The sequence below is a fragment of the Lissotriton helveticus genome, chromosome 3_2, assembly GCF_964261635.1.
Source record: "Lissotriton helveticus chromosome 3_2, aLisHel1.1, whole genome shotgun sequence".
NCBI classification, from domain to species: domain Eukaryota; kingdom Metazoa; phylum Chordata; class Amphibia; order Caudata; family Salamandridae; genus Lissotriton; species Lissotriton helveticus.
Genome location: NC_136062.1, coordinates 24,876,925 through 24,902,644, shown reverse-complemented (window position 1 = coordinate 24,902,644; position 25,720 = coordinate 24,876,925). Strand labels below are relative to the sequence as shown.

At 40.1% G+C, this 25,720-nt stretch overlaps 1 protein-coding gene across 2 annotated transcripts in view; it reads left to right on the top strand.

Moving 5' to 3' along the window:
* The window catches only part of LOC144826433 (transient receptor potential cation channel subfamily M member 7-like), a 1,864,676-nt gene that overhangs the window by 1,072,937 nt on the left and 766,019 nt on the right, over positions 1–25,720 (top strand). The window lies entirely within an intron of this gene.

The window sequence follows — 25,720 nt, the reverse complement described above, 5'->3', positions numbered from 1 at the left end:
ACTGTTGAGCACGAGTCTTGCTTCGATATGATAAAAAAAGAGCTAAAGTCTGCCAATGTCCTTACACCGTTTGACACTGCTCGGTCCTCTATTTTGATGGTAGATGCTAGTATTGTAGGTCTTGGTGCAGTTCTTTTACAAAAACATGGTGGAGTGGAAAAGACCATAGCGTTTGCCTCTAGGCCATTATCTGTCTCAGAGTCGAATTACTCGGTTATAGAACGTGAGGCTCTTGCTGCTGCTTGGGGCACGAGTTATTTTAGGACCTATCTGTGGGGTTACAAATTTATCCTTCGCACGGATCATAAACCTCTCTTAAACGTGTTGGCTCCGGGAGGTGCTGGAAAGGGGTCTCCACGTTTAGCAAGGTTAGCCTCTCGCCTACAAGATTACCAATGTGAAATTGAGTTTGTTCATGGATGGAAAAACATCCAAGCGGATTGCCTGTCACGACTTCCTGTGCGATCTTCTAGTGGTGAAGATTCAGTTGAAGATGTATTGGATGATGTAGCAGTTGCTGTAATGGATGATGTTATGAGTGTAGGTGGTGGTTCTTTTTCTTGTAGTGAATGGTCAAAAGGTATGGAAGATGATCAGGTTTTAAAAGCTGTCATAAATCTTGTGTCAAAAGGAGCAAGAAGAGAGAGTACTGTAGAACCTCAAGTCAGACCGTTTTTAAAAGTCTTAGACGAACTCTCCTTAGAAGGGGAGCATGTTTTGATGAGAGGTGACCGTTATATTCCACCTAGTTCTTTAAGGTGTAGGATCCTAAACTTAGCCCATGAGGGACATTTGGGCCAAAGTCTCACGCAACGTCGAGTTAAGGAACATTTTTGGTGGCCCTCTGTCGATTGTGATGCAGTAGATTGTGTTTTAAGGTGTAATTTCTGCAAGGAAGGGGAGAAACGTCTGAAAGTGTTGGGGTCTCAGTCTACACAGAAAATTAGTTTTGAAAATATACCATGGCACAGTGTGTGTTTGGACTTTATAGGTCCCATGAGTGAATTGCCATTAAATCAACGTTACGCTATTGTTGTAATAGACTGTTATTCGAAGTGGCTTTGTGTACAGTTTGTGAGAGAGATAAACACTGATACTACCATTAGCTTCCTTAAAGGAGTGTTTTTGAATGAAGGATACCCTTCTGTTCTTATTACGGATAATGGCACACAACTGACTTCTTCAAAAATGACTCAGTTTGTACGTGAATGTGGCATCAAACATCAGAGGACGAGTTTGTACAATCCGCAAGGAAATGGCCTTTGCGAGAGAGTAAACCGTCTTGTAAAAGGGGTGATTCAAATGTTTGTTGAAGGTGGTTGTTTTTCCCATGAACGGGTACAAGAACTTGTTTGGGCCTACCGGTCAACGCCCCATAAGTATGGAGAAAAATCCCCTTTTGAGCTAATGCGAGGTCGTACGCCAGTGTCAAGATTGACTCCTGCATGGTTAAGGGGCTCTGCAAGTGAGGTGTCCTTATCCCAGGGCAGTGCTTCTTTACCTATATCTGTAGGCGATCTGGTCAAGGTAAAGCCAGGGAGATGTGCCAAGGGTCTTAGCAAGTTTAGAGGTCCCTTTAGAGTCAAAAGGGTTTTTCCACATTTTGTTGTCTTGGCCAATGGGGAAAGTTGGAATTATAGGAGAGTTGCACTATACCAAAGAAAGAATGACTGTTTTGATGGCGTAATACCTGGTAGTACTGAGGGATGCAATGGGTACTTGTTAACTTCTGATGGTAGCGCCTCTTTCGCTTCTCAACCAATTGTACGGGGGGAGGTGGGTAGTGGTGATGCTTCCACTTCCTTGAGTGCACAAGATAATTATTCAGTTGAAACTGCCTCTACTACAACTATTCCCACTACTTCTTCTTCTTCCTCATCAGAAGCTAGTTTGAGGTGTACTCGTTCTCGTCGTCCACCTACTTACTTGAATGATTATGTACATTGATTGTGTTTGATCTTTTGTATGATGTTGCTTCTTTCCTTGTTAAGGGGGGAAGATATGTTGTACAGTGCTTAGCTCATCTACTGAGCTAACACTCTAGATCTCTGTAATGTTCTTTGTTCTGGAATTCTCCGTTGCCCTGTTGGCAGTTGGAGCTCTGGCCAGGGGAGGATTGGGCTTACCTGTTCTGTGCTGCAATAAAGCTGTTCCTGCAACATCCAGTCTGTGGAGTTATACATCAAATCTACAACAGACCTCCCACGCACCCATCGGTTGGGCCTACTCCATGTACTCGAGGGCGTGGGTGGGAACATCTACAAGCGCCACTTGTTGTTGCTGGGCTTAATAGTGGCTAAGCGGGACCTAGCCAGGGCGTGGAAGAGTGTCCGGGCCCCCCCCCTGTGTGCATGGAAGGCCGGCTTAGATTTTTATATGGGATTGGAACGACCTGTGTTTGAGGCGAGGGGCTGTCCCAATAAGCATTTTAAGATCTGGAAGAGATGGGCGGAGTACAGGGGGCTGCTTCTTGATCCCCCGGAGGTGCAAGAGGAAGAGTTGTAGACAATGGTGCCTGGTGCCTCCTTGCTGTGTCATGCCTTACGACCAATGTTACTGAGTGTCTACTGCACGTGCATGGGGTTAGGGTGGGATAAGGGGTGGGTGATGGGGGTGTTGGGTGTTGGGGGGGACAGGGGTAGGGGAGAGGGAACCTTACTTTGACTTCTTCTTCTTTTCCTTGGTTCTCTTATGATGTGTGTACACTATGCTGCAATGTTTGGTGGCGCTCTCCTGATTGTGGAGAACCACGCCTTTTTGCTCTGCTTTACCTCAAATAAAAATAAAAAGTTGTTGTTAAAAAAAAAAAGGCAAACGTTGTTTGAAAGTCAAATGAGTATCATTACAGTTAGTCCAACCTTTTCGACATTTTAAATAGCATGTGTAATGCCCTGATGTTGTTGAAGGACCGTCATGATAAATAATAGCTACAGTTGCAAAAGTTCTTCCTGAAATTGATAACTGAGAAGCCACGAAATTTTTAAAAGAAGTTGTCAATTTAGTTCCATCAGGTCTACATCGTTGGAACATTAAAATGACATACTGACCATAATTTTGTATAAATAATGTGGACAGCATTGCAGACTTACATTGGGTACACACCATATTGTGATCCGCTGCTTTAACTAGATTATTAAAAGGCACTGATTTGCAGTCTGGTAAAGTCAAATATATAAATCTTTCGGTGTCTATTGTAGTACTACTTGATAAACTACAGATGTCGCAGTCATGCTGCCATTGATAAGAAAGGCTAAAAATATTTTTTATATCTACACCTTCATCTTCAAATACATCAAACATATACATTAAAAATTCCTGACCATCCTGCTGAATATTCTGTGAAAATTGATTTTGACCAGAACATATGTCTAGAAGATTTCGAATTTCTGAAACACCTTCTATTTTTGCTCTATCACTGCTACATTTCTCAAACACAGAATTCAATAAACAGCAGAATGTTTGATCCCGATTTTCAACAATCTGTTCTTGTAAATTTTGAAGAAAAAAACCAACATTAACCACTACATTAGCATAGCAGTTGACACCAGAACTGTTTTCAAACTGAAATCCCACAACATCTTCAACAGAATCCTTTTTCTTTCTGCTTACAATTACAGTTTCATCTACTTTTTGTCTTTTTGCTACTACCTCACTGCAATTATTCTCATTTCTTCTTTTTCGGCCTACCACACGTTTTTCAAACAGAGGATATTGAGGCAAATGTGGAGCATACTCTCTTCTTAACCTTTTGTATTCTTTAACACAATCTACATCTGCACAAATCTTTGTTTCATCACACTCCATCAAATACAATCCTGATAAAGTTCTGACTCGTGATAATGCCACATATGCCATACCCTCTTTAAACACAGAACTTCCAATGTTCACCAAAGCACTATCTACACTTAAACCTTGAGATTTATGAATTGTCACCGCATATGCCAAACAAACAGGAAACTGTTTTTGGCGAACATATAAGTCTTTCACAAGCAAAAATCTAGCTGAACAACGACAAATTTGTTCTATTTCGTCAATGCCATCAAATTTAATTTTTTAAATTTCGATATCATCTCTATTTTTGTAATTCACAAAATCAACAACATGACCCATTGCTCCATTTACCAGACCTCTTTCAACATTTAAATTCCTTCTCAAAATGATACGACAATTTAAACACACGTTCAGAGTCTTTTCTCTAATGAATCCAATTTTGATTTCAAATATTCTGACAAAATAATTGTTGCTCCCATATGCTCTATTTTATCTATAGCTTCCAGTTTCACAATCTCTTCATTTTCTAACTTCAACATTTTGTGGTTGAAGATGGAACATTCTTGCAGAGTTGGCATCAAACATATCCCAGATTTTTTTTCAGTAATTTTCTTAAAAATATTCTCTGGAAGAATGTTTTCATTTGGATACAAATTTGAAATTAATCGTGCATGTAAAGCTTCTTTCCCATGCTCACTTACTTTTCCGATTCTTACATCTTGTAGAATATTTTTATAATCTTCATCCTTTGCCTGTCGCATATTTTGAAGCAGTTCTGCATATTTGAAATTTAACCATATATTAACGTTTCCAATGCTTCCTAGGCACTTCCTGGTATCTTCATGCATGAGCATTTTAAACACTGGTTGTCCTTTCACTGGAGTCAACTGCAGTAGATCTCCAAAAACAATAATGTGTTTTCCTCCGAATAAGACATCATAGTCTGTTCTAAGAATTTCTTGCATTCTTAAATGCACAAAAGCAAGCATGAGATTTGAGACCATGCTTACTTCATCAATGATAAGAAGTTTCATTTTCTTCAGGACTCTGGAAACTTCAGAGCAAGCATCTCCAGATAGCTTGTGGTATTGCAATTTGTTATCATGCTCAACTGGTAGCATCAGTAAACGATGTAAAGTAATCCCTTTAATCTTATGTGCTGCCAGCCCAGTTGGAGCGGTAACAACACAAGACAGTGATGACTCCGTCCTTTTCTGCAGATAAGTTGCAATTGCTTTAATCAGAAAACTTTTTCCAGTTCCCGCTTCTTCACTCATGTACAGTCGCACAGGCTTAAATGATGTACATGAGCACTCTTTTTTTCTCATGACTGAATCCATGTTCAACCTGTTCTGTGACTTCGTCATATATCTGTTTCTGCTCAAGGTTTAGTTGTTTCACCAAATCTTCTAAGTTAACTACATCATCTAGAGCTTGTTCCATGGCTCTTTCCACCTCATCCATGGCAGTGGCAGCTTCATTTTGGATAATTGGTCCTCCTAGTGGATCCTGACTCAATGAGGCAGAACTCTGACTGTCTTGAGAACTGTCTCTAGCAAACTCTACAGCAATTGTGGCTTCTTGTTCTATTTCTTCGTTCAACATTTGCAGATAATTTGGAAAATCAGGACATTCTATGGTATCCTTGGTTGCATTAAAAGAATCTTCGTAACAGAGAAAATCTCCAAGTAGTTCCTCTTCTGTACGCCATGGCTTAAAGAGTTGCAAAAGAGCTAAATAGTAAAATTCCCTTTTCTCTGGATTTTCGCAACTCAATTTTCGATGATTAATCAAATGGCCTTTTCTCTGCTTCACTAGACATCCTTTAAACCCAATGATAGCATATATTCCATTATTGATATCTTCTCTGATGGTCCTCTTATAAATATAGTTTTGCAGAACTTCATACAAACAACTGTTCTCAAGATGACTACTTCTATTTGGATAGTATGTATCCAACATGTTTGTCTTCAAAATATCTGTACTGTTTGGTTCTTTCTCCGCCAAATACTCAATTTCTTGTACAGATTTCAAAACTCGGTTTCGTGTAGCAGCAAGACCTAGACTCACCAAAATAATTGTTCTAGACTTGGCGTAGAGACTTGCTGATGATAACCAATCAGAACATTCATATGCTCCAATCTCTCGATGCGACAACATCTTCAAACTGAAACTGTATAATTTTTTACTTATACTCTTTTTATGTGAAATGTCCTCCCACATTTCCTTCAGTTCTGTCTTTTCTTTTTTTGTGATGTAAGACGTCACATATCGAGCCACAGCAATAGAGTTGTCAGCAACGAACTGAATATCCATGTTAGCATTCCACATGGACAAAATCACTGGGTTGTAGTCTTGATGTACTTGGACTCTTAGTTTCTTTTTAAATTGTATGTATTTTATGGTGATTTCCTCATCACAGTATGTCACAGAGAAGACATCAAATTATTTACTCTTCCTTTAGAAATCACTGGTCGTGGAAACCCGAAACGACATTTTGTGTAGAACTTGTCCTTGTTTCTGAATTTTCGACGACAGCACTTTCCACAACGATGGGATTGAAAGCGTAAAACTTGTTGCCTTAAACTTTTTCCTTCTGTAGTTTTCGGAACAGCACATGTTGAATACTCTTCAATGAAACTCATCACTGTGTCATCCGAATCTGTTCCAAATTTGGGTGCATCTTTAATCCATAACAACATATGTATGTGAGGAGCACCTCTCGCTTGATACTCCTTTCTCCAAAAGAAATCCAAACCTCTCCAAGGGGAGGATTTTTTTTGTTGGTAATGAAAGACATCATAGCTTCAAATCTATGATTGAAATATCTTCATACATTCACTGGATCCAAAGAACACAGTTCTCCAGGTGTTTTGAATTCTATATTTTGTATGTTTGCATTTGCCTCTCGTAGAAATTGAAGTAAGTCGTCCCATGCATACTCAGCACAGCTAAGAGTGAGGAACCATGTAGGAGTTCCTAAGTTTCTTAGCATACATTTCAATTCCCCATGACCACGGTACCAATACTCGTTTGTACCACGCTGACATGCCATGAGATTGATTAGATGAGATTCCAAAATATTGTCTTGCAGATTGACTTTCTCCATAAAGTCCCTCGCCGAAACATTTTGCAGATGTGCTCCACTTTTCAGTATATGGTTTACTGCATAAGAAAGCCCAGACAAGTCACTTTCATACAGTAGATGAAACAAATATGGGATGCATTGACGAAACCTTGGATCTTCAGCATATAATCTTAAAGTCCGGTATTCAGATGCTGGAATTTGAAGTGGTTGATCGTCATATCGTCCACCACCTGTTGGAAATAACTGTGGAAAACAACGAGCTTCCAAACTTTCTTCCCATACACTAATGGGACTTCCTTTTGCCGCTTTCATTTGAAACAAGTCAATTGCATTCCCCATTACTTCTTTGGAATGCAAAGGATGAACAGTATAATGTTCATATATTTCTTCACTTCTAGACACATCAACTTTTTCAATTTGGCCGGCTGAACAATCACTGTCTTCTTCTGCAGCTGTTTCCTCTGCTCCAACACATACATCTTTGTAGTACTCATTGTTTTTGACCAAATACAACGTTGCCTTTTTGACTTTCCTAACATCCACTAAATCTTGCCAGATTTTCTTACTCTTTGTCGGAACCCCATTAACTAGAATAACCAGAGGTTCCTCTTCCACTTTCTCTACACCAATTGTATCAATATTTTTCTTGAAATCTAGAGGCAAATAAACAAGTCTTCCTTTTAATCCTCTCTGTAAATCTGAAGGAGGCAATTTCCCTATCTTAGGCTCCATGCGAACAATATCCTGAAAAGGATGGACACATTGAATCAAAATAGATTCATATGTATTTAAATCCATCAACTCAGGAGGAATGTCTACCAACTCAAGATTATTATGAACAGCTCTAGCAGGCATTCTGTTTTCATTTAATTTATTATAACAATATTTACAAATGCGCTGATCAGAAGTCAAATCAAAAGAATACTCCACCAACAAAAAAGTTGCAAAATTCTTCCATTCACTATTATTTTCCATTTCACTTTCTGCATATAAATCAACTAACCTAGTCTGAATCTTATAATGAGTTAGTCGACAACACACACAAGTAAAATTAGGCCTTTCACTTGATTTCACTTTAAACTTGGTAATTTCCTGGTCAAACATTTCTGTACTTGAAATCTGTACATTGTCTTCTACATTACCTTCTATTACTGTATCAATTTCTACACTGTCCTCTTTTTCACCAAAATAACAAATCTCAATTTCTTCACAAATCTTCTTCACATCTAATTCAGTTCCATGCAAAAGAGCACTGTTTAACTGTTTAAGCTAAAGTGCTGGACTTTTTGCATAATACAACCTTCTCACTAATTTCCTCATTTTGTTATGATGCACTGCTAACATCCTAAAATGATGAAAAACACTCTGACATACTTTTCTAGAAAGACAAGCCAGTGAATGCCCTTGCAAACCTGTGTTTTCTCTCACTCTGCAAGGATCTAAGTCTTGCAACATCTTCATTTTCTGTTTTAGACTTTTCTTACTATATGTACGTAAGAAATTACGAAGCAAATCGATTGATTCCTGTCGCACACTACAAATACTACTACACTTCCAAGTGTACACTGGACCCTTAGTACGTCTCCCTAAAACTTCATCAGTTAACACCTCTTCTGCCTTTCTAGGCACAAGTTTCTCTTTTTCAATCGGACAACCGTCTTTCACCTCATATGCTCGACCACTGGTGTCAACTGCATGCACCAATTCATTCTCCTGGAAGTAACTCTCCTCATTAAAAAATGGCTCACAACTTGAACTATGCATCCATTCTCCAGAAAAAACTTTACAAAAATTAGTCCGATTAATTACTCTTTTGCATCTACTCTTTGATTTGAAAACATCAATTGTCTTGTTAAGTGTCCTAATTGTATTGATTACTAAAATAAATTTAAAAAAATCAGTTCAAAAGCCTGATCAACAATCTTCTCTACAGTTTTCTTTTTCTTATAAAAAGCAGCTCTCTGTTTACCTTTTTTAATATTTTTCAACAAATTTAAAACCACCCTATTGCGAAACATTCGTTTACGAATGTCCCTAAATTGGTTTTGCCTTCTATTCCTATACATATTATTCTCTCCTGCTCCAGTAGTAACATTTTTGGGGGGGCCTCTCCTTCCTTTTCAAATTTGCTCTCTCTTTCTGTCTATTCACATTCTCATCAACATTTTTTTTTTATCTACAGATGTTCCGAAAGAAAGACTTAGTTGTCTTACCAGGAGCTTTTTTCCTGTTTTTTGAAGTATTTGTTGTAGAGGAGTGCTTTAATTCCGTTGCTGTTTTTGATTTTTTCCGCTTGGCATCTTTTCTTCTCCTCTGCCTTGAGGGCATATTTCCTTACTGTTGAAATCTTGATTTCAATCTGTGGTAAAGAAAAAAATAACACATCATAGACCACTATTACCAAACAACAAAGCAATGACAATAAGCAAACGATATAAACACTAGTTCACAACCTATCTAAGATTATACCACAGCAACTAAGTAACTAGGAGTAAGACAGAGAAAAAGAGTTAGAGGAAGTAACACAAAAAGACAGAGAGATTCAGACAAAGAAACAGGTAGAGGGAGTAAAACATAGAGAAGGAGTAAGACCGAAAGAGTGTATAATATGTTGTAAGACAGAAAAAGGAAGTAATAGGGAGAGGGAGTAAGTCAAAGAAAGGAAGAAAGGGAGTAAGTCAGAAAAAGGATATAACCGGGTGTAAGACAGAGAGAGGGTGTAAAACGATGTAAGACAGAGAGAGGGTGTTAGAAGGTGAGGATGTAAAAGAGACTAAAACAGAGAGAGGCTGTAAAAGGTGGAGAGAGAGAGTAAGTTTGAGAGAGGGTGTAAGAGGAAGTAAATCAGAGAGAAAGTGTAACAAGGAGTAATGAGAGAGAGGGAATAAATCAGAGACAGGGTGTAAGAGAAAGTAAGTCAAAGAGAAAGTGTAAGAGAGTGTAACACAGTCAGGATGTAAAAAGGAATGAGTCAGAGAGAGGGTGTTAGAAGGGGACTGATGGAAAAATAGAGTAAGTCAGGAAGAGAATATAAGAGAGACTTATACATTCTTGATAATACTTGGTAAAGAAACCTTGGTGCATAAAGGAATTGTATTTTATAAATGAGCGAGGTTTCAGTAGTGTAATGAAATGCTTATACATATGACCTTTTCTCTGTTTTTCAAATGTTATTCTAAAAAAGGATTGTGAGGCCTAACCAGGAGTGCAGGAGTGCAGATGAGGTGAAGCCTGTCCAGGGGAGCACAAAAGGTGAGGCCGGTGTCCAAGAGTGCAGTGGACAGGACCTCATAAAGCCTCTCCCCCACTGCACTCTTAGACACAGGCCTCATCTCCTCAGCAAATTTCACAATCATGAAAGCCATTTTGACTTTCCTCACCTCCTCTGCACCTTTTGCAATCATGTCAGGTGTGTTTCCTCATATTAGGAATCACATTGTGGTTTTTATTGTTGCTTTCTGTTATATTTTTGTTAATGCTTGGTAAAAAAATTCTGCTGCATAGAGGAATTGTATATTGTCAAACAATGAGGTTTCAGTAGTGAAATGGAATGCTTGTACATATGACCTGTGCTCAGTTTTTTTAATGTTAATATAAAAATGATTAAAGGGCAAATGAATGGCTTTAGCATTTTTCAGAAGGATTAGACAGTGTCTGCATGATTAAATAAATATACCTGCACTTTTCACAAACATGTCAGCTGTGTTTTCTAAGATTGGTGGTGAGTCCTGTGTCTAAGAGTGCAGTGGGCTGGACTTCATGAAGCACCCCTGGACAGTCCTCTCTCCCACTAGACTCTTGAACACAGGCCTCACCTCCTCTGCACCCCTGGACAATCCTCACCTCATCTGCAACCCTGAACAGACCTCACCTCATCTGCACCCCTAGACAGGCCTCAGCTCACCTACACCCCTGGACATGCCTCACCTCATCTGCACCCTGTTACCATCAATTATACCCAATACATTGAGGCCTGTCCAGGGGGCACAGAGGAGGTGAGTCTTGTCCAAGGGTCAGAGGAGGTGAGTCCTCTCCACTGCACTCATGGACACAGGCCTCACCTCCTTTGCACCCCTGGACATGCCTCACCTCATCTGCACAATCTACTTCCTAATCTGAGGAAACACAGGTGACATGATTGTAAAAGGTTCAAATATATTTATTTAATCTTGCAGACACTATTTATTCCTTCTCAGAAATGTAAAAGCCATTCATTTGCTCCAAAATCGTGTTTCCAATAACATTTACGAAACAGAGCGCAGGTCCTATGTACAAGCATTCCATTTCACTACTGAAACCTCACTATTTTTCAAAATACAATTCTTCTATCTAGGAAATGTTCATACCAAACATTATCATTAAACTTAACAAAAAGCAAGAAGAAAAAAGCTCAATCTGCTCCCTTACCTAGAGTAACACAAGTGACATGATTGTGAAAACTGCAAATATATTTCTTTAATCATGCACACACTATTTATTCCTAGCCAAAAATGTAAAAGCTATTCATTTGCCCCAAAATCGTTTTTTGAATAACATTTTAGAAACAGAGCGCAGGTCCTATGTACAAGCATTCAATTTCACTACTGAAACCTCACTATTTTACAAAATACAAATCCTCTATCTTGCAAATGTTCATACCAAGCATTATCAAAATACATGACAGAAACTAACACCAAAGAAGCTCAATGTGCTTCCTAATCTAAGGTAACACAGGTGACATCATTGTGAAAGGTTCAAATATATTTATTTAATCATCCAGACAGTATGTATTCCTTCTCAAAAATGTAAAAGCCATTGATTTGCCCCAAAATCATTTTTTAAATAAGATTTTAGACACAGAGCGCATGTCCTATGTACAAGCATTCCATTTCACTACTGAAACCTCACTATTTTGCAAAATACATTTCCTCTCTCTTGCAAACATTGCTACCAAGCATTATTGAAAACCATGACACAATTCAACAAGAAAATTGCTCAATCTGCTTCCTAATTTGGGATAACAGAGGTGACATCATTGTGAAAGGTTCAAGTATATTTCTTTAATCATGCAGACACTATTTATTCCTTCTCAAATATGTAAAAGCCATTGATTTGCCCCAAAATCGTTTTTTGAATAACATTTTAGAAACAGGGCGCAGGTCCTATGTACAAGCATTCAATTTCACTACTGAAACCTCACTATTTCACAAAATACAAATCCTCTATCTTGCAAATGTTCATACCAAGCATTATCAAAAAACATGACACAAACCAACAGCAAAGTGCTTCCTAATCTGAGGTAACACAAGTGACATCATTGTGAAAGGTTCAAATATATTTATTTGATCATGCAGACACTATTTATTACTTCTCCAAAATGTAAAAGCCATTGATTTGCCCAAAATCGTTTTTTGAATAACACTTTAGAAACAGAGTGCAGGTCCTATGTACAAGCATTCAATTTCACTACTGAAACATCACTATTTTACAAAATACAATTCCTCTATCTTGCAAATGTTGATAACAAGCATTATCAAAATACATGACAGAAACAAACAGCAAAGAAGCTCAATGTGCTTCCTAATCTGAGGTAACACAGGTGACATCATTGTGAAAGGTTCAAATATATTTATTTAATCATGCAGACAGTATTTATTCCTTCTCAAAAATGTAAACGCCATTGATTTACCCCAAAATCGTTTTTTGAATAACATTTTAGAAACAGAGCGCAGGTCCTATGTACAAGCATTCAATTTCACTACTGAAACATCACTATTTTACAAAATACAATTCCTCTATCTTGCAAATGTTGATACCAAGCATTGTCAAAAAGCATGACACAAACCAACAGCAAAGAACTTCAGTGTGCTTCCTAATCTGAGGTAACACAAGTGACATGATTGTCAAAGGTTCAAATATATTTATTTAATCATGCAGACACTATGTATTCCTTCTCAAAAATGTAAAAGCCATTGATTTGCCCCAAAATCGTTTTTTAAATAACATTTTAGAAACAGAGCACAGGTCCTATGTACAAGCATTCCATTTCAGTACTGAAAACTCACTATTTCTCAAAATACATTTACATAATCATTACTCACCTTTACAAATGTTTTGGGAGATTGAGAACAGTGTCAGATACACACACCAATATTTCTTTAGCAGAGCAAAAGGTATGTACTCCAGGCACTGCAACCATGAATGGCACAGAAAATCTCTAATTCTACACACAGCCCTTTCTACCTGTTACCATAGCAACTCCCTCCTTACTGACCTCTCAGGTTTAAAAGTTTATTCTACAATGCTGCAAATGAACTCAGCAAGGATGTTTGACATCTCAATACACCAGCTTATCCGGTGCAATGTTTTTTTAAATGACTTTTTCTTAACCATTCAAATTACTTCTTTCACAGAACAGAACCATGCACCCTAACTTTCAGTTTTCAACCATCTGAATCCACCAATCATTGCTTGTGATTCAAGAGCACTGAAACTCCACAGTTTTTTTTTGTTGCAAACTCCTACTGTTCCAACTGCCATTTCATTCCCACACTTCATCTGACTGCACCAGAACCTCCTCTCACCATGTATTCTGTCTGGATTATTGGACATAGCTGTATACCTTTGAGCCCAGTGGATGTAGCTATCAGAATTTTTCACAACCTTGATTTACCAAATGTGGACATCAAGTGGATTGGCCAAAGAGGATTGAGATGTCATCAATTGATACCATTGGTGAAAACCTTTAACCATCTGCCACACCCTGACCTCATAATTTTGCACTGTGGTGGAAATGACCTTAGCACTTTGACTGGGGTAGGTCTGGAAATGCTTTTAAAGGACACCTTTGGGCAATTGATGACACTTTTTCCACAAACTGCCTTGGTATATTCCAATATATGCCAAAGACAGAAATAGAAGTGGTCCAACCAATTTTGTCCACAATTTGAGAAAGCACGGAAACATGTGAATAAATCTGTTTCTGCTTACATGAGAGACTATGGAATGGGTTCAATATCCAACAATACCTTGCGTTATAACATGCAAGATATCTACAGAGGAGATGGTGTGCACTTCTCAGATGAGGGGAATAGAATATTCCTCCTGAATTTAAGACTGTGCATTGGAACCTACTTGTAGGTACCTAAATCAGCCACAGAACCCAAAAGCTCTTTTCAGGGCTACCCTACCTCTCATCACTCAAAATGATTACTTTACTCTAACTTTTTTCCACTGTTTTTCACCAAAGTACGCTCCCCCCGCAAATGTTTTTTTTTTTGCCTATATGGGCCTCCTAAGCCCCCCTCAGAAAACCTAGGGGGTCAGGGGGTGTCTACCGTGCCCCCTTTTACCCATTCCCAACATTGTTTGTCCTCCATCTTCTGTCTCAAATCTACCGAAACACAAGATGGAGGTCTCCCGTTGCGCTGCCGGTACCCGTACCGGGGCGCGCACCGGTAAGCGCTCCCAAAAAATGTTAAAAGTTAATTTACATGAAAACCACTGAAGAGACTTTCACCAAATATAGAATAGGTCCTACTACATACCAGTCCCTACCATTTTCCCAAATTTGATGCAATACCATTGAGCCATTTGGGCTGTAGCCCTGTCTAAATATCCTGAGGTAAATTACATGACAAAAACACATATGAAGTGTTAGAATTTACAACCAATTAAAATGTTACTTTCATTTTCTACTTTTATTTCCTGACATTTGATTGGTTATGTACATGAATATAAATGAAAAATGAGAGGGAAACCCGGCCATTTTGACTACAACTACCTGAGGTACATCTTTAAATTTTCTCATTTATCTTCATCACCTTTATATAAGGTAAGTTGTTAATTTGTAAGGGGCACTTTAAGTTAATTTGTAAAAACGTTTTCTGATAGTTATTTACTGTCCCTCTGTTATAGTTATAGATTAAGATAGGCTTCTCTATTATAGCTATAGATTAAGTTAGGCTTCTCTGGTATAATTATGAATTTACTTAGGCTTCCTCACATACACTTTTTAATATTTCTACTTCCTTCCTTATACCATACACTGCCCAAAGATAACTTCACTGTTAAAAACTCAGAAGTACCTCTCTGAACTTAAACCCAACAGTGTCCTAACCCTACTGATATAGTTATTTTTTATGCAATTTACAGCAAGAAAATGGAAGGAGAACAAGAAATCAACAATATTTCTTTCGAAATTACTGATGAAGAGATTGTTCTTGAAGATTATAATGACGAGGATGTTATGGATGAGTCTCTGGACCAACAATTTATTGACTATTTACAAGAAATTGAATCATGCAATTTTGAGGAGATTCCAGATCATCTGATGCTGGAAGTTTTATTAAACTATGAAAATTCTAACCAATACATTTTTATTTAATAATTAAAAATCGTTTGAGACATTATTCATTTTTATATGTAATTCATGAAGTAGTACCAAAATGATTATAATATGAAGTGAGACTTACAGTATACTGTGCAATTTTAAAACATCATAAGGGAGCAGGGTAGACTACCCATGATCCCCTAGGCCTTCTCAGGGAGTCCTTAAAGGATCTGTTTCTGCTTTCCTGACAGACTATGGTATGGATTCCATATACCACAATAACTTCTGTAACAACATGCAAGATATCTACAGAAAAGAAGGTGTACATTGAATTTAGGACTCTGCATTGGTACCTACATGTTGGTACTTAAATCACCCACACAACACAACAACTCTATTCAGAGCTACCCTACCTCTAAGCACTTTAAATTATTATTTTACTGTTTCACTTGGTTGTCCCCATGGTACGCTCCCCGGTACGCTTTTTTTTGCCCCGCGAAGCCCTTTTATGGCCCCCACATCAAAACTATGGGGTCAGGGGGGGTCTACCCTGCCCCCTTTTGGTCATTTCCCCCTTTGTTTTTGCCACCTCTTGTGTCTCGATCCTACCGAGACTCAAGATGGCGGCCGCTCCGGACTGTTTGGAATGTTGACAGACACCCGAAAGCCAATCAGCTTTCCGCTCGCGAACTCGTGTTATGCGCTGGTACGCGCCCCGGTGCGCGTACCGGGGAGCGCTTATAGATATATATATTTTTTTTAACCTAAATTACCCAAAATCCACTGGAGCACATATCTTCAGACATAGCAAAGGCACATCGGGCTACCAGTCCCTACAATTTTGCCAAGTTTGGTGGGAATCCATTCAACCGTTCGGGCTAAAAGTGAGTCCAACCGCCCTATGGAAATTAACATGGGGAAAACACGTTTTGGGACCCCCAAATATCTCGGCCCCCGCTTCACGAATCCCCCCCAAACTTTCAGGGAAGGAGCAGAGCGGAGCGGGCCATCTTCTTTGAGAAATTCGTGAAGATTCGTCCACCGGCGCCAAAGTTATTCTCAATAAAATTTTGCGGATTTCCTATGGAAAACAATCCTAACTATAACTACCTACTGGCGACCGCCAGTAGGTAATGTACTGAAAAAAACATATGTTTCATGGGCGTTATAGTTAGTTGGACATTTCACTCGTACAAAACCATTGAAATTCCCGCGTTATAGTTAGTTCAGCTAACTATAACTCGAGCACCCGCAATGCACTGCTCACATATTACATCGCTCATGACATGGTCAGTGATATCACTCATGACATCACTGATGACATCTCAAATGTCATCACTGATGACATCACTGATGACGTCATCCAGTGAATGTGTGTTTTTCTGCAAATTAAATATGTTTTATATATGTATATCTCAAGGTCGATGGAAGAATAAATGGGTTTATAAATGTCTAAATGGATGATTTTTTTTAGAAAATGTTATTGTATAACTGACTGATTAAGTGTATCTTAGTGAATACATGGGTTAGTGAGTAATGTTTAAATATATAAATATCTGTATCTGTCTCACTTTGTGTATTAGTGGCTGCATGGGTTGGTGAGTAGCTACATGATGTCTACATAGGTTATTAGTTGGTTTTTTGAGTATCAGTATGAGTGTCTGAGTGTCTGTACGGTTCGGTGGGGGATATTACGTAGTGCATAGATGCATGAATGAATGACTCACTGTTTGTATGTGTTGAAAACAGCATGTGTGCAGGACTGTATGGGTGGATGAGTGTGTGTATGGGTGTTTTAGTGAGTGAATGACGGTCTCAATAGTGTCTTTGTGAGTAACTACATATGTTGTAAACTATTATATGTGAGTATTGGTGTATATAAGTGAGTATATGTGAGAGTGAGAGATTGGCAGAGTTCCTGTATAAATTAGTCTGTGTTTCTATAAGTGATTGATTGCTTAAGAGAGTAAGTATGTGTAAGTTTCTGTAGCAGTAAGTGTGATGGTGTGTGTATAACTGTATATGCAATTTAATGGATGTTTGATACTTTGCGTGTGTGAGTAACTCTATGGATGAGTGTCATTGTGTAACAGTATGTATAGGTGTATGAGTACATATGATGAGTGTGCACATGTATTAGTGACTGTATAGGACTGTTGGTGAATGAGTGGATGTGTGTGTAGATCTTGGAATTACTAAATAGGTATGTTTTAAGTGGTATTGGTATGTCCATTGTTTTGAAAATGTTTGTTTCTATTTTTGAGTGTGTGTATCAAAAGTTATATTAGGGTGAGAGGCGGTCTGCCACTCGATCACAAGGATGATGTCATCAGTGATGTCATTTGAGATGTCATCAGTGATGTCATGAGTGATGTCACTGACCATGTCATGAGTGATGTAATATGTGACGTCATCAGCAGTGCATTGCGGGCACGCAAGTTATAGTTAGCTGAACTAACTATAACGGAGGAATTTCAATGGTTTTGTACAAGTGAAATGTCCAACTAACTATAATGCCCCTGAAACCTATGGTTTTTTCAGTGAATTGCTAAGGTTTTTAAAATGCTAATTCCTAACTATAACGTGCCTGAAACCTATGGTTTTTTCAGTGAATTTCAAAGGTTTTTTAAATGCTAATTTGTAACTATAACGTGCCTGAAACCTATGGTTTTTATCAGTACATTTCTAAAGTTTTTAAATGCTAGTTTATACCAATGCCTACAGAGGTACAACATGAAGAAAGAAGAAAGAACACAGAAAGAAGTATAAGAAATGCAGAAAGAAGCAACAGAAGACCTCAAAGACAAAGAAAAGTGCAGGAAGAAGGAAGACGAGCAGAAAGAACAAACAAAGTAGCAGAAAGAGGCCTTGTTGTAAAATCATCCTGTACCCTCAACTTTTTCAGATGGGTACTGGTGGTAACTGACTCTGACTAACCAGTCCTAGAGCCAGTGCTATGCTAAATGACACTTAGAATACAGTTAAAACACCTACATACACTCAGGAACACTATGCGTCAGGGTACCCCTGTGATTACCATGGCCTCCTCTGTAAGCCCCTAGTACATAATAGGGCAGGGGGATTAAAACTACCACTTAAAATTCGCCACAGGGTGCGTTTGCACACTGGTGAAGGGATTGGGGGGGCCTGAGGTGACATGTGCAAACACACCCTGTGGCCGTGTTAATTTGGATGATAAAGTCCCCTTGAATCCTGATTGTCCCTTGGGTCCAACTAGCCCACCAGGTATCTCCAGGTAGCGCCACAGAGAGGTGTTGCAGAGAGGTGTAAAAAGGAGCACAGCCTGGACCACCTCTCTTCATCGCAGCACAGTAGCACTCACTGGAAGCACCTGGTGGGCTAGTTGGCCCCCAGGGGCCCTCAGGAATGAAGGGGAATTATTTCCCCAACTTAAAACGCACCACAGGGCGTGTTTGCACACGTCACCTCAGGCTCCATCTCCTCCCTTCACCACTGTGTAAACGTGCCCTGTGGCCGTTTTAATTTGGGAGATTAATTCCCCTTGAATCCTGAGGGTCCCTAGGGTCCAAGTAGCCCACTAGGTACCTCCAATAAGTGCCACAGAGCTGCGTTGCAGAGAGGTGTAAAAAGGGGCACGGCCTGGACCACCTCTCTGCAAAGCAGCGCAGTGGTGCTTACTGGAAGCACCTGGTGGGCTAGTTAGCCCCCAGAGGCCCTCAGGATTGAAGGGGAATTATTTCCCCAACTTAAAACGGACCACAGGGCGTGTTTGCACACGTCACCTGAGGCCCTGTCCCCTTCCTTCACCACTGTGTAAACACGCCCTGTGGCCGTTTTAAGTTGGGAGATTAAGTCCCCTTGAATCCTGAGGGTCCCTAGAGTCAAATTAGCCCACCAGGTACCTCCAGTAAGCACCACAGAGCTGCATTGCAGAGAGATGTAAAAAGAGGTGTGGCCTCTGAACACCTCTCTGCAGCGCAGTTCCCTGGTGCATACTGGAGGTACCTGACGGGCTAGTTGGTCCTCAGGGACCCTCAGTATTGAAAGGGAGTTATTTTTTTGTGATGGATTTTTGGACTGGGGCTGAGTAGCCCCCCTCCTCAGGCCATTTATAGCCCCAGGCACCCCAACCCCTGGGGCCGGCCTTGCCTTTTTTAAAAATTTAATTTGGGAGAGGGGCCACGTGGCCCCCCTCCCGGGCCGCTTATGGCCCCGGAGACCCCATCCCCCTGGGCTGGCCCTCTCTGTTGGGGACCTTGGGGGAGTCCCCAATCCCCCATGGTCCTGCTGGCTCCCTGCGTCCTGCGGGAGCCAGCATTGCTTTTCCACATAGGGAGATGCTAAGATGCAGCTCCTCGTGCGGAAAAGCAATTGGCTTTGGTATTTGGAAGAGAGAGCAGGTTTCCTGCTCTCTCTTACAAATACCAACGCGCGGCCCCCCTCCCAACATTACGAAAGCCCCGGGGAGCCCCGGTGCTGATTATAATATTTAGAGCCCCGGGGAGGTGGCGGTCCCCGGGGTGTTTGGGGGGCTTGAGACCCCTCCTCCCCCCCCCCACACGGGTTATTTAAAAAAAAGATTTTTTTAAACACAAGCCCCGAGGGTGGCGGTCCCCGGGGCAGCGGGGGGGGGACCATGAGCCTCTTGCAAATATTTTCTTAAAGTCCCAGGGGGTGGCGGTCCCCGGGGCTTGGGGGGGCTTTGAACCCCCCACCCATGTTTATTGGAAGCCCAAGGGTGTGACAGTCCCCGGGGCTGGGGGGCTTGGGGGGCCTTTGAGTCCCCCACCCATCTATTTTTAATCCCCGGGTGTGGCTATCCCCAGGGCTGGGGGGCTAAGAGCCCCTCCAGCACATATGTTGAAAAAGCCCCGGGGGGTGGCTGTCCCCGGGGCCCCTCTGGGCCCCCATTACATTAAAAATATTGCCCCCGAAAGCTAAATAGTAACGAAGCGTGGGAGCCCTTCTTCTTTTTTTTTTTTTCGCGGCCCGATTCGCAGATCCTCCGCGGATTTTGCAGTTTTAAAAAAAAAATTAAAAAAATGTTTTGGGACCCCCTAAGCAGGATTAGGGGGTCAGGGTGTTTCTACCCTGCCCCTTTTCGCGCATTTCTTTTACTGATTTCTTGTGCCTCGATTCTACCGATGCACAAGATTGCTGCCAACCCTTCCTGGTTTAGAGTGTTGACAGCCAATTACCATAAAGCTGGTGATCGGGAGGGTGCGTAGATCCTGCGTGGCCATAGATATATAACGTTTTTTACTTTTGATTTTCTCAGCAACTACTGAACGGATTTACACCGTTTAACAAAAAGGGATTTTTCTGAACTAAGAGGTACCTTTTTGCCAAATTTGGTGTCATTCCGTTCAGCAGTTGAGGCTGTAGCCGTGTCTAAAGTTTCCTATGGAAAATTGCATGGGGAAAACACGTTTTGGGACCCCCCTTTTTCCTCGGCCCCCGCTTGACGAATCACCCCGAAACTTTCAAGATAGCAGTTGCCCGGAGCGCCCCATAAGTTTTAAAAATTTTGCCAAGATCCATAAACCGGTGCCAAAGTTATTGGGAATAGAATGTTACCATTTTCCTATGGAAAATAGGTCCTAACTATAACTACCTACTGGCGACCGCCAGTAGGTAATGTATATATATGTATATGTATATATATATTCACTGAAAAAACCATAGGTTATAGACCATATATAGTTAGGAATTAGCATTTAGAAAACCTTATTTTACTCACACAAAACCATTGAAATTCCATATATAGTTAGTTGCACTAACTATATATCGCGCACCCGCAATCCACTGCTGATGATGTCACATATTACATCATTCATGACATGGTCAGTGACATCACTGATGACATCTCAAATGACATCACTGATGACATCACGGATGACCTCTCAAATGACATCACTGATGACATCATGACACACCAATACCAGTTACTACATACGCACTCACTGATTCCTACGTCTACACACACATTCACTCATTCACCCATACAATCACTCATACATACAGTCACTCATTATTACAACACTATCATATGCACTCATACACCTATGCAGACAGTCACACACTGCCACTCATCCATGGAGTTACTCACACACCAAGTCAGTCCTGTAAAGAATCAATCACACTTCCATTTCTTCATCTATACAGTTAAACACAGAACACCATACTTCAGTGACATCACTGATGACATCACTAATGACATCTGAAATGACATCACTGATGACATCTCAAATGACATCACTGATGACATCATGACACACCAATACCAGTTACTACATACGCACTCACTGATTCGTACGTCTACACACACATTCACTCATTCACCCATACAATTACTCATACATACAGTCAGTTATTATTAGAACACTATCATATGCACTCATACACCTAGTCAGTCCTGTGAAGAATCAATCACACTTCGATTTCCTCATCTATAGTTAAACACAGAACACCATACTTTTCACACATATACTAACACATACTTACTCTCTTATACAATCACTGATACAAGTACACATTGATATGCACAGAGTCACACACCTCCCAGCCAGCCACACACACACTCAGTCTTCCATACATCCACTCATTCTTCAATATGTAAAACGTATTTAAACTTTACAAAAACACACAGACACTAGATGATGTCATCAGTGATGTCATTTGAGATGTCATCAGTGATGTCATCAGTGATGTCACTGACCATGTCATGAATGATGTAATATGTGACATCATCAGCAGTGGATTGCGGGTGCGCGATATATAGTTAGTGCAACTAACTATATATGGAATTTCAATGGTTTTGTGTGAGTAAAATAAGGTTTTGTAAATGCTAATTCCTAACTATATATGGTCTATAACCTATGGTTTTTTCAGTGAATTTTCAAGGTTTTGTAAATGCTAATTCCTAACTATATATGGTCTATAACCTATGGTTTTTTCTGTGAATTTCATTGGTTTTTTAACAGCTAATATCTGTAGCTGTAAAATGTATTCTTCTTTAAATCCAAAAATATATTTTATATGTTTATGAATAATTTTTTTTTAAAATATTTTTTTTTCTTCGTTCCCGCTTCGCGAATCGGGAAGCTTCCCGTTAGCTGACCTTGATGCCGCGAAATAGACCGCGAGCCGGTAAACATTTCTTTACCGCAAGTGCCGCGTTAGAAAACAACATCGTGACGCCTCCCGTCCGCATGACGTTTCACGTTGTCGCGTGATACGTCATATGACGTGCTACGTTAGCGAACTGGTACGCGAAGCGAGTCGCAAAGCGCAGGTTTCTGGAAGCAAACCGGGAGGCCCTGCAAAGCGCTTAACGTAAACACAGCAAGTCATGTGACTTGGTAATAACACTTTTCATTGGTTCATTTCACTTTTGGCTTCCTAATGATGTAAGACTAGGTCATATAATCTAAAATGAACACTTTTGATTGGTTGAGAACTCTTGTTTTTCCCAAATGATGAAAATCCCTCCTTCTTTCCTCACTCTGACTTTCATCATTGTGAGAGAAAGACCCTTTGTGATCACTGAGCAATGGCTTCTTTAGTAGCTTCAGCTGATGCTTCCCCACCACCTCCACCACATCCAAGGAAGAGTGGACCACCTGCTCAAGTTATAATTCAACAAGAAGAGGAAGAAGAGGAACAGGACGACGAGCACGAAGAGAGGCAGTTTTTGCCTGAGCAGCCCAGGACGTCTCACCGGAAAGAAAACTTCATTTGGCAATTTTTTAAAATTCCCAAAGGTCAGAAAAAAGTAAATGCAAGATACGTAACTTGCCTTATATGTCAAGATAGACTGTCCAGAGGAACCGAGAAAAAATACAGTTTCGGAAACTACACAATGCATCGCCATATGACTAGGTGGCATCCTAACAACTACAGTGCTGCACAGTTTCGGAACGACCTAGATAATCTCCCTATTATGGCCAGAAGATCTGTTGTACCGGAAGTAACGGGACCAGAGGGCAGGGAGATGGTGCCAAATATACAAATGAAATTTGGTGAAGTAAAACACATCTGCGTATTTTGCAATGGATTCATTTCCTACGGAGAAAGAAGCATCACTCTGATCAACAGAGCTATTGACTATCATATGCAAGTTTGTACGAAACGCCCAAAATAATAAATACTTCTTTTTTTGTTTTGTTGCTCCTGTTGAGCCCTTTACAATGAATCGTTTTCATTGCCCCCTCCAAGAAAAACCCAAAAAAATATAAAACTGTTAAGAAAAATTCAAAAAAAGTAAAAAAAGTTCCGAAAAATAATAAAAAAAATATAAAACAACAAAAACAATTAAAAAAAAAGTTCTTTTCAGAACTACCTCCCCGTTATTAAAAAATTGGTACAATATTTGGAACTGTGCCAACCTCTATTTCTCTTAGTTCGCTTCCCAGTTCGCTCGCCGGTACGCGAACCGGAAGCGAACCAAAAACAGTAAGTATAAGGGAAGGAAACAGACACTTATGTTAAAAGAAAGACAGCTATAGGGGAGTAAACTAGAGATACTATTACCCGTAATCCACTGCTGATGATGTCACATATTACATCATTCATGACATGCTCAGTGACATCATCAGCAGAGGATTGCGGGTTTTTTGGCAACGTGCCTTATCCACGGTTTAATAACGCTGCCTTTTGCTTTATATAAGTTTTCAAATTGTATGAAATATATACCAATAGGTCGTTATGAACCTTTAGGTAGTGCTTTTCTTCATGAGGTCTGGTCGCTTCCATACACATACAGATGTTTCAAAGATGATCAAGAAGTTTATCTGAATGGAGAGGAATGCACTGAGACGCCAGATCATTCACTAATGTGTAGGCACATACAGTTACACGGTTCATGCAACAAACACCGACCAAATATGGCTTGCGTGTTGCAAGGCACGCCAGTTCCTGCTATCATCCCCACGTTCAAGTTGTTGGAAAATGGTAGTTATTTGATGCTCAATAATGAAGATTGTTCTGAGTTAATTAAAAGTATTCCTTTTATCGTAACAGTAAGTGAACGGGTTATTTGCTGCAGAAATGTTCTATTTCCTCCCACACATGAACATAGGGAGTTTTCAATCTGGCCACAAATACCAACCTTGGGACAGATTTCAACGGCATGGCAAGAATAAGAGCTCTTTTGTCTCAGAGAGAGGTGGCCTTGAGTTCGGCCCGTGAAACTTTCGTGCTTCACATAGCGAACACCCGTACAGAGGTGCAGACCCTTTTCAATTCAGATTTGCCTTTCAATTTCAGCAAGATGGTTCCGACTATCTTTAACGCATCCTCCACAAAGGCCCTGGCGCACTTTTTTAAAGTTGTTACCAGTGGTCTCGTGACTTCATTTGAGAAAATCTTTGGAGTCATCCCCGCTTCCTTTCATTCTATTTTCTCCACTCTGGTTCGTGGATTGGCATTTTTACTTGCATTACCAGCGGACGCTCTTGTGCTTTTTTACATTTTTAAATATGGATGTCCCTCCTATGCAACCTCCCACCCTGCAGCTGCTGACACTGTTCCGCAATCGCATGCTAGAATATTATGGCACAATGCCGTTGGCGATATTAAGCACGGCATATGGATTATCTTTTCGATTCTCCTACTTCACCTGTGTCCAGCCTGTATTTCACTGCCTGACCTGTGATTTCGATTGGGCCATTGATTTGTGTCTCTGCGGACCGGTTTCTCCTGACGTCGACTTTAATCAGCTGATGACTCCTATCATTACTCACGAGTTGGTTTGTCCTGGCGAAAGGATTATGGCTGTGGCATTGATGCATGGACTACTTGGTCCCTGGAATTTACTGGCGGCAGCACAGTCTTTCTTGGAACAGAGCTTTCTTGAAAACCCACCGAGCTGTCCTCTGATGGTGATAGAGGATCCGGTGCTGGGAGAGCACGTATGTTCTTTTCCGCTTTTAAATTGGATGGCTGAAATGTTTTCGGATGAAGACGGTGACTTCCTATTGGAGGCTGTTGCAGCTTATTTTGCATACACAGTTATGTCATAGACCTTTTTCATGTTTGATATGCTGAGTACTAGCATTTCATTGACAATTCATTGACTTATTTGTCAAGTTTTTATTATTTACCTTGCCTATTGGCTTAAGACTCGATAAAGTACTTGGCTGTTTTATTTTTCTTTAGCATTAAATTTTCCTAGTTTTTAATGCTTTACCTTGCGGACCGTCCACATATAAACTTGCAATCTGCTCTCATGAGATGGCACTTCTATTATCTTATTCAGTTCGTTTCCGGATCATGGGGAGGTGTCATCTAGGTCCTGGATATCTTTACACCGTGTTAAGTTAGCATGGGCTCATTACCGGTTTAAACGCCATTTTTCCTTTTTTGCAACTTCTGCACACGACACTTAGTTGTTGCTTTAGCTTTCCACCTAGTAGTTCATCGTGGTTTACATGAGAATAATATGTTATTGCTCTACTATCTGCTTTGCTTGTTAAACTATATCTGTACAGCGAGTGCTAAAGTTTCAAGAACAACACGATACAGAATTGTTATGAGGTCTGATCTCCATGACTTCATACTCATAACAT